Below are 13,076 nucleotides of genomic sequence, written 5' to 3'. Positions count from 1 at the left end.
CAAGCAGACTGATGTTCTGGATGCTGTGTTCTGCTGAGCAAATTTATTTTGCCAAGGGGAACTTTTGTAGATGTAATGATCCCCTTGTATTTCTTGATTCTTATTTTATTTTTCAATTTGTTTTGGATAATAGCTTGTATTACAGAGTTTATGCTGCTGGACCCGACCGGAAAGGACAGGAAAGGGGCAGAAAGAGAACAGAAAAGAGAACATAAAAAAAACAAAAAAAAAAACAAAAGAAAGAGATCAATGCATACATGTATATGCACATACATACCCACCTACATATATATGTATATACACTCGCACATACATTATATATATACATATATACATACATACATACATATACACATACATACACATGCATACACACACATGTACACATACATGCATACATAAAGATAGATATACATACATACATATACACATACATACACACACACATATATATATATATATACATATATACACATATACATACTCACATACATACACATACATATACACATACACATACACACACATACACATACATATACATACATACACATACACTCACACATATGCATACATATATACATATCCATACACATACATACATACACATACACATACACATAAGTACACACACATACCCACCCACACACATAAATATATACACCCACACAAGCCAACTCTAGATTCGTGGAGAACAAAACCGTTGACAATCATGAGGACCAGAAACTAGCAAGTTAAGTCAAAAAGACAGAAAGAGAGCTACCTGCTGTTAGTGAATAAACTTGCTGGATGACTCAGTGACTGTGACACATGCAGAACATTCATGCAGAACATTCAGAGTGGAACGTGTTTAGAGAAGAGTGATCATGCCAATGTGACCCCGCCCGCCTACAGCTAGAGGAAGGCCAGGAGAACCCAGAGACCCGGGTAACCGACAGTCACCCCCAGGTACAGATCCCAACCCCCCCACTCCAGAGCCAGCCATGCATCTGCCCAGGAGGTGGCGAAGGAGGTGCCCAACCAGAGTCCCCCGCAGTCAGGGGGAACAGGCCCCAGCAGGCCCAGGCCGGCAAGGGCCGATCCCGCCGGGCACCGGCCACCTAGGGCAGACAGAGTGCAGGCCCCAGGGCCCCAAGAGCCCGTGAGCAGCCCCCCGCCCCCGCAGGCAGAGGGCACAGCCCACACCGACGGAGGACCAGGATCCCCAGACCGCCACCCAGCGGCAGCCAGGTCGCACCCCAGCGCACCAGCTGCGCCCCCGGGTACAGGACACCACCCCCCCACCACCAAACCACACACACATATACATGCATACCCCCCCCTCCCCCCCCCAACACGCACTCCCCTCACACATATACATGCATACCCCCCCCCCCCCCCAAACACGCACTCCCCTCTCAACCCCCATCCACACAACCCTCTGCAATCCATGCACATCATCCATCACATATACAACCCCACCCCACCTCTACTCACTCACCCATACCAAGTCACACGAACCCCAATCGCCCCCGCCCCCACACACGCTCACACCCCGCCACCCCATCCCTCTACTTCTACCCAACCACACATGCCCCACCAAACACCCCTCCACCACCCATAGCCCCCCTCCAAACTTCTCCCTCACTCACACATCCCATTCCGCATATACACCCCCCCCCTACACACACACACACACACACACACACACATACCCTCACTCCTCCAACACAGGCACACCCCAATACAACCCACGCGCCAACATACCCCTCCACACACACATCTACTCATCCTCACACATCCCTATCCCCTACCCACCTATATCCCCAACCCTAATCCCCCCCCAGCCATCCCACCATCCATCTGTAACCCCATACACCCACTCCCACACATCCTCACCTCACCCCTCCATCATGTCCCATGTGAGATACCTCAGAGGGGGCAGAGGACAGGATGGCCCCGATCAGGGCCCCCATAATTACCGCCCACCACTCCCAGCGTCCCCCCCACCACCCCACAGACGCAGCCGACCCAGCACCCCCCCAGGGCCGGCGACAACCCTCCTACAGCCAGGCCAGCCCAGACTTAGGCCTAATGGACGGCACTCTTCCCCCACCCGTACCCCCCCCCCCCCCCCAGTAAAGCCCCGAGAGCAGGGGCATGAGAAGACCCTATCGTCCCTGCCTCCCCCCCGCTTATGACTGATTGTGAAGTATGTATTAGTTGCAATTAAAATTGAGGGAAGTGCCACGCGGTGTTGGGAGAGGGACCACCTAAGCAGCCCCGCCCACCATACACCGCATGCTCTTCCCCCTAATCATGTGAGTCGTCAGTGTTTTGGTGTTTGGTGTCTAAGTGTAATTAAAACTTGGAGGTGAGCCGAGGCTGGGTGCAGCGATCAAGACCACCTTGATGGCCTTTCTCACCACCCAGCGCCACGTGCACACCTCCCAATACCCTGCCTGTGTGTGATGGGGAGCGGGGAGGAAGAGGGGTTGAGGGATTTAAGTCTGGAGGAAAGTGAGCTTTCCTCCAGAAGGTGAGCCGCCTGCGGCACTGGGCATGCCCCCTACTCCCAGGGCCCCCCAAGGACCAGGACAAGCTGGGGACAGCCATCCCCGTAACCAGAGCCTTCGGCGACTCTAACCAGAGAGTCATCACCGACCCAAGAGGGGACCAACTCACCACATGCAGAAGGGGGGCATGAGGACAAAGAGGAGGCGGGGCGGCAGAAGGGGAATCCCAGACCGATTGTCCACCGCCCCCTCACTCACAGAGGACACCCCCACCTGGGGACATGAAGTCCCCCCTTGTCCACACATCGGCACTTCACACTGTCTCAGCACACACCTACAGCCACACACACACACACTTCCGGACACATTCAGGTCCACACAGCCACCCGTTCAGCCCACCCTTAAAACCATCCTCCTGACCCCCACGTCACATCCAAATCTCCCCCACTCCCATCCATCATATCTACACTTATCCACCAACCTACCACACACATGCACCACCCACTCCCCCATACATACACCCCTGCCCCCCCCCACACACACACAGACAGCACGCCCCCCCCCCCCCCCCCCCCCCCCCACACACACCCGTATACATGCACCACCGCCACTCCCCACATACACGCATCACCCCACTCCCCTACACACACGGCACTACCCCCCCCCCCCACAGACACCACGACACCCCCCCCACACACGCATCATCACACTTCCCCACCCACACACATCCACATACCTATGTACCGCCACCAGTCCTCAACGCACACCCCCTACACACATCCCTCCATACACACTCACATCCCATCCACACTATCAAACACCCCCCACTCAACAAGTCCCAGGGTCGCAACCAGGCACCAGAGCACGTACCTGCCCGCCACCGCAGCGGCAGGTCCAGGTCAGCCCACCCCCCCCCCCGGCACAAGCCGACCCCCCACCCCCAAGAGACAGGGGACAACCCCGGGCACCGGAGCCCGGGACCCCGCCCAGCCCACCCCACGGCGGCACAGGCGCCTGTTACGGAGTCACGCCCGCCAACCCATCCCCCGCCAGCGACCTCGCCCCGCCGCTGCGCGGCAACTCCAGCCGCTGGCCCATCCGGGTCCACAGTAGGGCTAGAAACCTAGCCACTCCAGCAATGGAGCAGTCAAAATCCCCCCCCCCAGGAGCCCATCACAGACCCACAGCCCCCAGAGAACCCCAACCGGCCACCAACCCCGAGCGCAATAAGGTCACATTCTCCCCCCATACTAAGTGATGGAGCTGATCACAGGGGACCAGAGGGAATAAAGTTCAGCTGACTGATCTCTTGAGGAGGCAGACATCATCTCGACACTGATGTGATCTAATAAGAGATTTCTGAACTGCTGGATACACAGACTTTGTTTGCTTTTCCAGTTTAGAAGGATAGTTTTCTTTGCGATACATAAACTGGTGAGGATTAAGTTTGCAGAATTAAATTATATGTTAATTTCACCCAAGTAACCCAGTAGGCCCAGTTTGGGGTTTGTAGGGATGTTACATTTGAAGCAATTTGACAGATCTTTACATACCTGAAACCAGAATTCCTGGACAGGTGGGCAAGACCACAAAGCATGGTAGTAGCTGTCAATTGTGTTGCCAGTGCAGTGTGGACAGATGTTTGATTGTGACAGACCCATCCTGAACATCCTGTGTCCTGTATAATGAGTTCTATGCAGAATTTTAAATTGTATTAGTTGCTTTACCGTGACAAAAATACCACCCCCTGGCTCTACTAACCTCAGGTAATATCTATCACTCATACAGCTAATTATTGTTAAATTTACATGTTAATCTGCTATAAGCACATTAATTATGGTAATTCAGAACTGTACATTTACTGCCAGTCTTTGTAAATTTGCTGTTGTTGTTGCTTTCGTTTTGTTCTGTTTTTGTTTTTTGGCCTTTTTTTTTCCTCCCCCCCCCCTTTAGGGCTTTTGTTTTTGCTCTTTTGTTTGTGCTATTTCTTTTTATGTGTAGTTGTAGTTGTTTGCTTTTCTCACTCCTTTCCTTTCTAGCTGCTCTTTCATTCTATTATGCCATACCAACAATAATATGTAGGGTACGCACGTACATCCACATGACACAGACACTAAATGTCATGCACATAACACACCTACAACACAGAGCACATTTAATCACATCAACACTCACCCCCAACTCTCACACACACTCTAAGCATGTGGACAGACATATAGGAACATTGTACACACAGATGAATTTATATACGCACACAATCTACACGCAGCATGCATGCATTAATGTGGGCTTGCACACACACAAACACACACATACTTTTATAGAAACACTTCAGTAGCTTGAGCATGACCACCCTGAGGTTTGTTATGTGGAATATACGGGGAGCTGGTTCCAGGGAGAAGAGGTTGAAGGTGTTTAGCAGATTGAATGATCTACAGGCAGACATTGTCCTGCTACAGGAGACTCATTTATTAAAAACAACAGCTAACGTACTCTCTACAGTACAGTTCCCTCACGTGTACTCGGCCTGCTTCAACTCAAGACAAAGAGGAGTAGCCATTCTGATAAACAGGAAAATTCATTTTACTGCTAATAATATAATTTTAGACCCAGGTGGAAGATTCATAATAATGACATTATCTATCCTAAACATGAAGTTATGCATTGCAAATATTTATGGCCCAAACACTGATGACCCCTCCTTTTTTCATTCCTTCTTCTCCTTACTATATGATCACCTTGATAATACACTTATCATTGGGGGCGACCTCAACATGACCTTAAACTCTGGGATGGACAAGGGGGGCGGAGCAGGGAAACACAGGGTCTGGCAGTCAGCAAGAGTTAAACAATATATGGAGGATTTTGGTCTTTGTGATGTCTGGCGCTCACAACACCTCACTGCTAGAGAGTACACTTACTTTTCATCTGTCCACCACTCATACTCCAGAATAGACTACTTCCTCACTAACAGCTCTATGATGTACAACATCTCAGAAACTAAAATCCATTCCATCACTATCAGTGATCACGCACCAGTATCATTTACCCTAATGAATAAGAAAACTAAACCATCTTATAGCAAATGGAGACTTAATACATCATTACTTAAAGATCCTGATTTTATCAGTTACTTCAAACGGGAGTGGTCTTTGTATATAGAAAACAATGACATACCAGGAACATCAGCTTGTGTTCTTTGGGAGGCAGGAAAAGCAGTAATGAGAGGGAAAATAATTTCATTTTCATCACATAAGAAAAAGAAGGAGAGTTCAAAAATATCTGAACTAGAGCTTAAAATAAAATCACTAGAAGATGCCTACAAGGCTTCTCCAGAAGAGCAAGTGCTGAATCACATAAGAAAGGCTAAACTAGAGCTGAATGAAATAATTAACCAAAAAACCCAGTTTTTGCTACAAAGACTTCGCTTAGAGAATTTTGAACATAGCAACAAATCTGGAAGATTTCTCGCAAATCAATTAAAAGCAAACAAGGAGAAAACAACCATCTCCTCTGTTAAAGATTCAAGAGGAAATATCCTCCATGATCTTGATGGAATAAATGACACATTTAGGGATTTCTATAAAACATTATATTCCTCAGAAACAGATCCATCAGACAACAGCATTGAGGAATTTCTCAGCTACCTCAATCTTCCAAAGTTACAACAGGATCAGGAAATGGTTTTGGACGCACCCATTTCAGTAGGGGAACTACATGAAGCTTTAAAACACATGCCCAGCAATAAAGCTCCAGGACCAGACGGTTTTCCAGTTGAATATTATAAAGAATTTTGGTCTATACTAGCACCCACTTTTTATAAAATGGCTTCAGAAATTAAGGAAAAAGGTCGAATATCTCAAAACATGAATTTGGCTAGTATTACAGTAATACTAAAACCAGGAAAAGACCCCAAACTCCCATCTAGTTATCGTCCAATATCACTAATGAACGTAGATCTTAAAATAATCAGTAAAGTGCTTGCTACAAGACTAGAAAAAATAACTCCACTTATCATACATCCTGATCAAACAGGATTTATCAAGGGATGACATTCCACCACTAATACGCGCAGACTAATAAATCTAATTGATTATGCCACCATACATAACCTGGAAACTACAATAATCTCTCTAGATGCTGAAAAAGCATTTGACAGGGTGAACTGGAAATTCTTATTTGCAACATTAAGAAAATTCGGGTTTGGCTCATCGTTTATCGACTGGATAAAGATACTGTATAGCAATCCAAATGCATGCGTCAGGACAAATGATCAAACTTCTCACAGCTTCAGATTGCAGAGAGGCACCAGACAAGGCTGTCCACTCTCCCCCTCACTTTTTGCAATCTTTATTGAACCCTTAGCAGCTAGCATTAGACAAAACAAAGACATTAAAGGCATTAACTGTAGAAATATGGAGCATAAGACCAGTCTTTATGCTGATGATGTATTACTTTTCCTTCAAAATTCACAATCATCCATCTGTCAGACAATCGCACTCATCAATAAATTCTCATCAATTTCTGAATATTCCATTAATTGGTCTAAAACCACCGTTCTACCCATCAACTGTTCCTTCCATAATACTCCTGACACTGCTTTACAGTCAGGAGATATTAGATACTTGGGAATAAACATCTCACCCAGACTGTCAGACCTTATAAAGCTAAATTATGTCCCTCTACTAAAAACAATTGAGGACGATCTCACACGGTGGAAATCTTTACCCATATCACTAATGGGAAGAGTTGCAACTATAAAAATGATGATTCTACCTAAAATCAATTATCTGTTTTCAATGATCCCCATTAAACCTCCCTCCACCTGGTTTAAATCGCTGGACTCTAATGTTACTAAATTTCTCTGGAAAGACAAACCACCACGGATTAGTCTAAAAACACTCCAGAAGACTAAAGATAGCGGTGGCTTAGACTTGCCTAATTTCCAAAATTACTTTATAAGCAATAGACTACAATACATCTCTAAATGGCTTAAACCTAGCTATCTAGATGAACCATGGCTTAATATAGAAGAAGCTATGTGTGAGGATATGGCAATTTCAGACCTGCCATTTATCAGCACAGCTGTCAAACGCCAAAAATGCTTTAAAAGCATTAATATCAGCTCCTCACTAATGGCCTGGTGGGAATTTCTTAAACTAACCAAATCCTTGCTTATTCCATGCAAACTTACACCTATTTGGAACAATCCCGACATCCAGCAAAACCGGAAAATGATAAACTTCCCTCAGTGGAAGAATAAAGGAATAAAACAGTTAGAACATTTAATAGAAAATGGGAACTTTCTCCCTTTTGATACAATTACTTCACGATATGAAATCAGCAGCACAAAATTCTTAGAATACCACCAACTTAAATCTATTATAGGTAAGAAATACACCCCTGATCAATTAAACTTGCAGCTACCTATCAGGGCTGCAGAATTCTTAAATCTCAATGCCCTGAAACTGTTATCCAAAATATATAGATTACTATCAAAGCTAGACGATTCCATATGTCTCCCAACTTCTAAATGGGAAGCAGACTTATCCAGTAACTTTGACCAAAATGAATGGTCACAAATCTGTTCAAATACATTTACAATGACTAAGAATTCAAACATGCAACTAATACAATGAATGAATAAACTTAAAGGAATACTGTTTGACTTTTGATCTAAACATCAGCCTGATGTGAGTAATGATTGATGACTTGTGAGGTAAATATACAGTGCTTGATGCATGTTGACACTCGAAAGGGGGTTGTGCTCTTCAGAAACCAGATGTTAAAACTTTGCAGTGGTGGTCTGTCTCTCATGGGATCATGTGACCTGTAGCGCTTTACTTTAAGGTTCTTCCACACAAGGCTCTGCTTTGTGCTACTTTTTCCTTCTCTTCAAATGAAAGTTTGTCATGGCCGAACAAAGTAAGAATGTAAAAGCACTGTCTGAGGGCGCCAGAGAGCAAAAGCAGGAAAGGGGTTGCTCCAATTGAAATACATGAGTGCAGAAGAAGCAGTGTGGATGGAAAGCCAACTCTTTGTTTTCCTCAGTACTATTACACTGGTAAGTTAGCTCTTTGCATGTTATGTACCAATATGTAACATCCTTTTTTCCACATCTCTCAGCATTTATTCAAAACAGTTGCAGAAAGACCCTGACTATGAAAGACCCTAGCAACTGGCCTGATTTAGTTTTATGGTTTACATATGTTGTTCAATAGTAAGCACCACTACTATAATGTCCAAAAAGGTAAGGGGTAATAATGATATTTTCATAATAAGCTATTGAGACAAGTTTGCCAAAGTTACTGCTTCATTTGATATTAAAAGCTATAATTCATAGTAATGTTTTTGGGGCAGTTTTTGCTTCATGTGAGTGTTTGTTTGGCAAGTGTCACAGATGGAGGCGATATAATTTTGGACAGTGCATGTGGCCTGTGCAAGTTACAAGTTTAGTGCCCCTAGTGGTCATAAGTAACCCAGCATCCCTTCAATGATTGCTGAACTACACAGCCATATTTCTCAGAAAATTCTTTGACATTATAACAGTTTTAATATTATACCATTCATTCATTTTCTGCAGGCATTTATTCTTCATAACAGCCGTGGGGAGATAATTCGAAAACTACATATCATGAAAACACCTACAGTCATGGGTGACACGTGGTCAAAATGTTAGCAAACCTATTAATATAGATCTCTTGCAAATAAAGGTCTTACTTGTGATATTTTATTGAGATGAATAAACCGTCTTTTGTCACATGATCACAGAAGTTTGATGCAAGACTCGAAACTGTGATTCAAATCAATCTGCTTCAACAAATTGAAATGTCAGTGTCAAATGTCCCATTTCAATGAGTAACCAAATAAAGTTAAATATTTCACAAACAAAGCATTGATTGGAGTAATCAACAGAACTTTATTAATACAAACTGGTCTGAGTCTTGATTTTTACTGATGGAGATTTTTATCAGCTTTACTCAAATTTAAAGCAAAAACAAACATTACTGGAATAGTGTATGTTGACCATGAGAAATGACAGGGTGAACATTGTTGAATCAAAAATATGGTTACACTCAGCTGTTTATTTATTGACCAATAGTGATAAATGGTGACAGCTCACTCACTTTGTCACAAGCTGCATGATATGAATGAAGAATTAAAGCACATAAGCGATTAATATGCCTAAATTATTTTAAAACCAACCTGGCCTTTATTTCGAGTAAGCAGCTTCCTCTTTTGTCTCACTGTGTCATTTTCTGTCTAGTATGGAAACATGATGGAGCCAGACCCTCAAATGTTCATCAGCAAAAAAAAAATAAATAAAATCAAACCCCCTTAAAAAAAAGAGTTTCCTTCGGCCATTCATAAGTGATTGGTTCGAGTCTAATTTTATTCAGCTTCAACACTTGTAATTACAGGGGCATTTTTTTCTCTTATTAATAGTTTGTTGTTTACTTTCTTGACTTTGTCTCATTGGTTCAGGCTTTTCACTTGAATGCACACTGATGGACCTCGGCTCACTTGCTAAATTGAACTGACTCAATAAAAAGGACTGATTGGACAGAGAAAGGGGGCGGAGGCTACAAATCAGACCCGATGAACAGTTTTTCTTGACATCCAATATGTTCACCCACACACACCCACACATGCATACAGTACACATCCATCTGAAGATATGTCTGCTCAGGTAGGCCTCTTCTACCTTTATATGTGCTGGTGGGAGAGCTTGTTGTGCTTCATGGCATTTGTTTATGGAGGCCTGTCAAGACAGTGTGATTCATGACATCACTGCATCCCCTGACTTTCTCTTGCTGTGTTTGTAATCCATGTTTGTCTGTCCAGATTCACATTTCTCCTACCAAAAGCACCAATAATGAAAGGTGGTGGGTGCAGACACAGTTGTGACATGAGTCGTTAACATAATTATGATGTGTGTGTGTTGAAAGTAACACCACCCACTCTGATTCATGTGTCAGTTTTGTTTCTACACTGCAGGTTTCAGTGTTACCACTGTCAGTAGATAAGACACAAGAAATTGCACAAACATTGTGAGTGATGCCAGGATGTGATAACCTAAATAGACATTTATTTCATAAAGAAAACATAGTTTGCTTGTTTTTTTAAGTTAAAAGCGTAAAAAAAAAAAAGTAACACACACACAAACACACACACACACAGGGACAAAAACAAGGCAGGCAGATGTCAAAAAAATTAATCAAAAGATCCTAGTTCCTGACGAATACATTAAATGAAATAAAAAAAATTTATGTCAGAAAAGAATTAAGTTATTCTTTAATTCTGGCATTGTTTTGGTTTTTTTTTTTTTTTTTTTTTTTTATCAAAAAGTGTGTATTCACATTATGTTTGTGTTAACTGCTGAGTGCAAATCGGTATTATTGTACTGATGTCATGCTTCAATGGAAAAATAGAATATCATAAAAAAAAAAAAAAACACCAAATAAACAAAAAAAACCAGCCTGACTAAAAGTAGTATGAGATTGTCTCTAATAGATCTTCTCGGCTTTGTTAATGAGAGTTATGTTTTCTTTTGGGATTAACGAAGCATTTTGAAATAATCTTGTCTCCTCTTCACATTAAAAACCAGGAATTGGACAAAGTGCTAAACCATGCTTCATATTGCAAATCCAACAACTGTGTACTTTCTGAAATTTACAAAGCAAATTATAAATTTGTTATATTTTGCTTGACCTCTTTTATCAGTGCACTTACTGTCAACCATTCAGAATTCCAAGGCAACTGGATTGCGCTATTAATTGGAAACATTGTTTAACTGGAAGCCATATTTGTCTATTCATTTGATCACATCATAAATTCTCTGTTCGTATGTTTCACTTTTAGTTGACAGCACAAAAAACAGAAAGATCTTTCAGTCTAATAACAGCCCTGCTATATATGACAACAATGAAAACTAAATGTATAATTCTCTAAAGATCCTTGCTGCTGTCTTGCATGAAGACTGTGGTGATTTTAGGGTATAGAGTGATCTAAAATTAGATTTCACATGGGAGTCACTCCCTAACAACAGCTATTTCAGCATCCATCTTGCAGCCAACTCTGAGCTCTCTCCAGGGAGGGAGAGTCAGTACAACACAGACTGTTTCGTTCTTTTATTCTCATCCTCAAATAATGTCCCCTTACATTTTTTGATGAATCAACCATGACGTCACATTTAAAATGGCCAGTGTGTTGATATCCAGTTTCTGGTGTATAACATGGTCGATAAAGCTGAAGTCAGGTGCAAAAACAAAAGTTGAGACATGCTGTTTCTCAGCCTTGTGATGCTGCTGGGCAATGACAGCTCCAGGAATGTACATAAGTAACGAGCCATCAAAACAAATCAGAAACACATATGCTTATGGTCAGAAAGTAACAGAACCGACAGAGCATTTTCTGTTAAAGAGGTTACAGGATACGTCTTTGTGATGGTGATAACTGTCACTTTGAGGCACAATCACAGATTGGTGGTTTCAGAGTTAGGTGCAGCTATGTTTTTGACCGTGCATGGCAACTTTTTGTAACATATTTATCTTTCAGAGTTGGCTGCACCTCCCTGTTTAACAGACGCAATGTATCAGTTTTCTCATTCAACTCTTACGCTCACCAAATTGTTTTCTTATGCTGCATGCCCATCATATTGTCTTTGTTTTGATGTGTGAACATATTGCCTCACACCACTTCAGGGCTCAGTCTTGCATCACGAGGACAAATAATCACTTTCTTTCTGAAGTCACTCTATTCCTCATGGCGGGGTTGTTCTTGCCGGAGGTCCAGAGTTTTAATTGCTCCCAATGGATGAGAGGGAGGGGGGTGATCACGTTGTCCTGCTTGCCTGGAGATGCCTTTCCCCTCCCAACTCTTCAACAAACCACCAGAAAGATGTGACTTTTTGGTGTGGAACAGGCAGTTGACATTGTGGCTTTGTTTGGGTTGCATTGTATGAGTTCAGCTCCTATTTCCGGCACAGTTATGGTGACAAGCTGCATACCTATTGCCTGTACATATCACATACAAATAATGATGAGGCAGTTTTATCATTGCAGGGTGTTTATCGGTTGTAATAGCTATTGTGCAGAAGAAAATCACAACACAATCTGCTAAACAAACCACATATTGCATGCTGCTTTATCAGAGTTTTTGTATTTAGTTTCTATTTTCCTACGGTCACCCATCTCACAATGTACCAAGTGATAAAAATGGCTGATTACTGCAATGAGGCACCCTGTCACTCTAATGCACACAAAATCATGCACTCCCACTCCAACTGCTTCTCATCCATATTAACACAAGAGTAAATGCTTGGCAGAGAAATCCAGAGACCATAATTTCATGGACATGCACACTTCTACACAGATAATCCTGCTATGATATTAATTCCCATCAACACGATGTACGGTTTAACTGTTCTGTGGAATAAAAACTGTGTGCAGTAACATTACATCCAGTACGTAGACTTTGTTACAAATGACTATTTCAATAATGCATTTCTGATGATATTCTTGATTTATTATATGATCTTTTAAAAAAATGTGATTGAAGATTATTTTAGTGATGAAGTCT

The sequence above is a fragment of the Telmatherina bonti genome, assembly GCF_933228915.1.
Source record: "Telmatherina bonti genome assembly, chromosome: 1".
NCBI lineage: Eukaryota > Metazoa > Chordata > Actinopteri > Atheriniformes > Telmatherinidae > Telmatherina > Telmatherina bonti.
The sequence above is the reverse complement of the archived record's forward strand: the minus strand, read 5'-3'. Positions refer to the sequence as shown.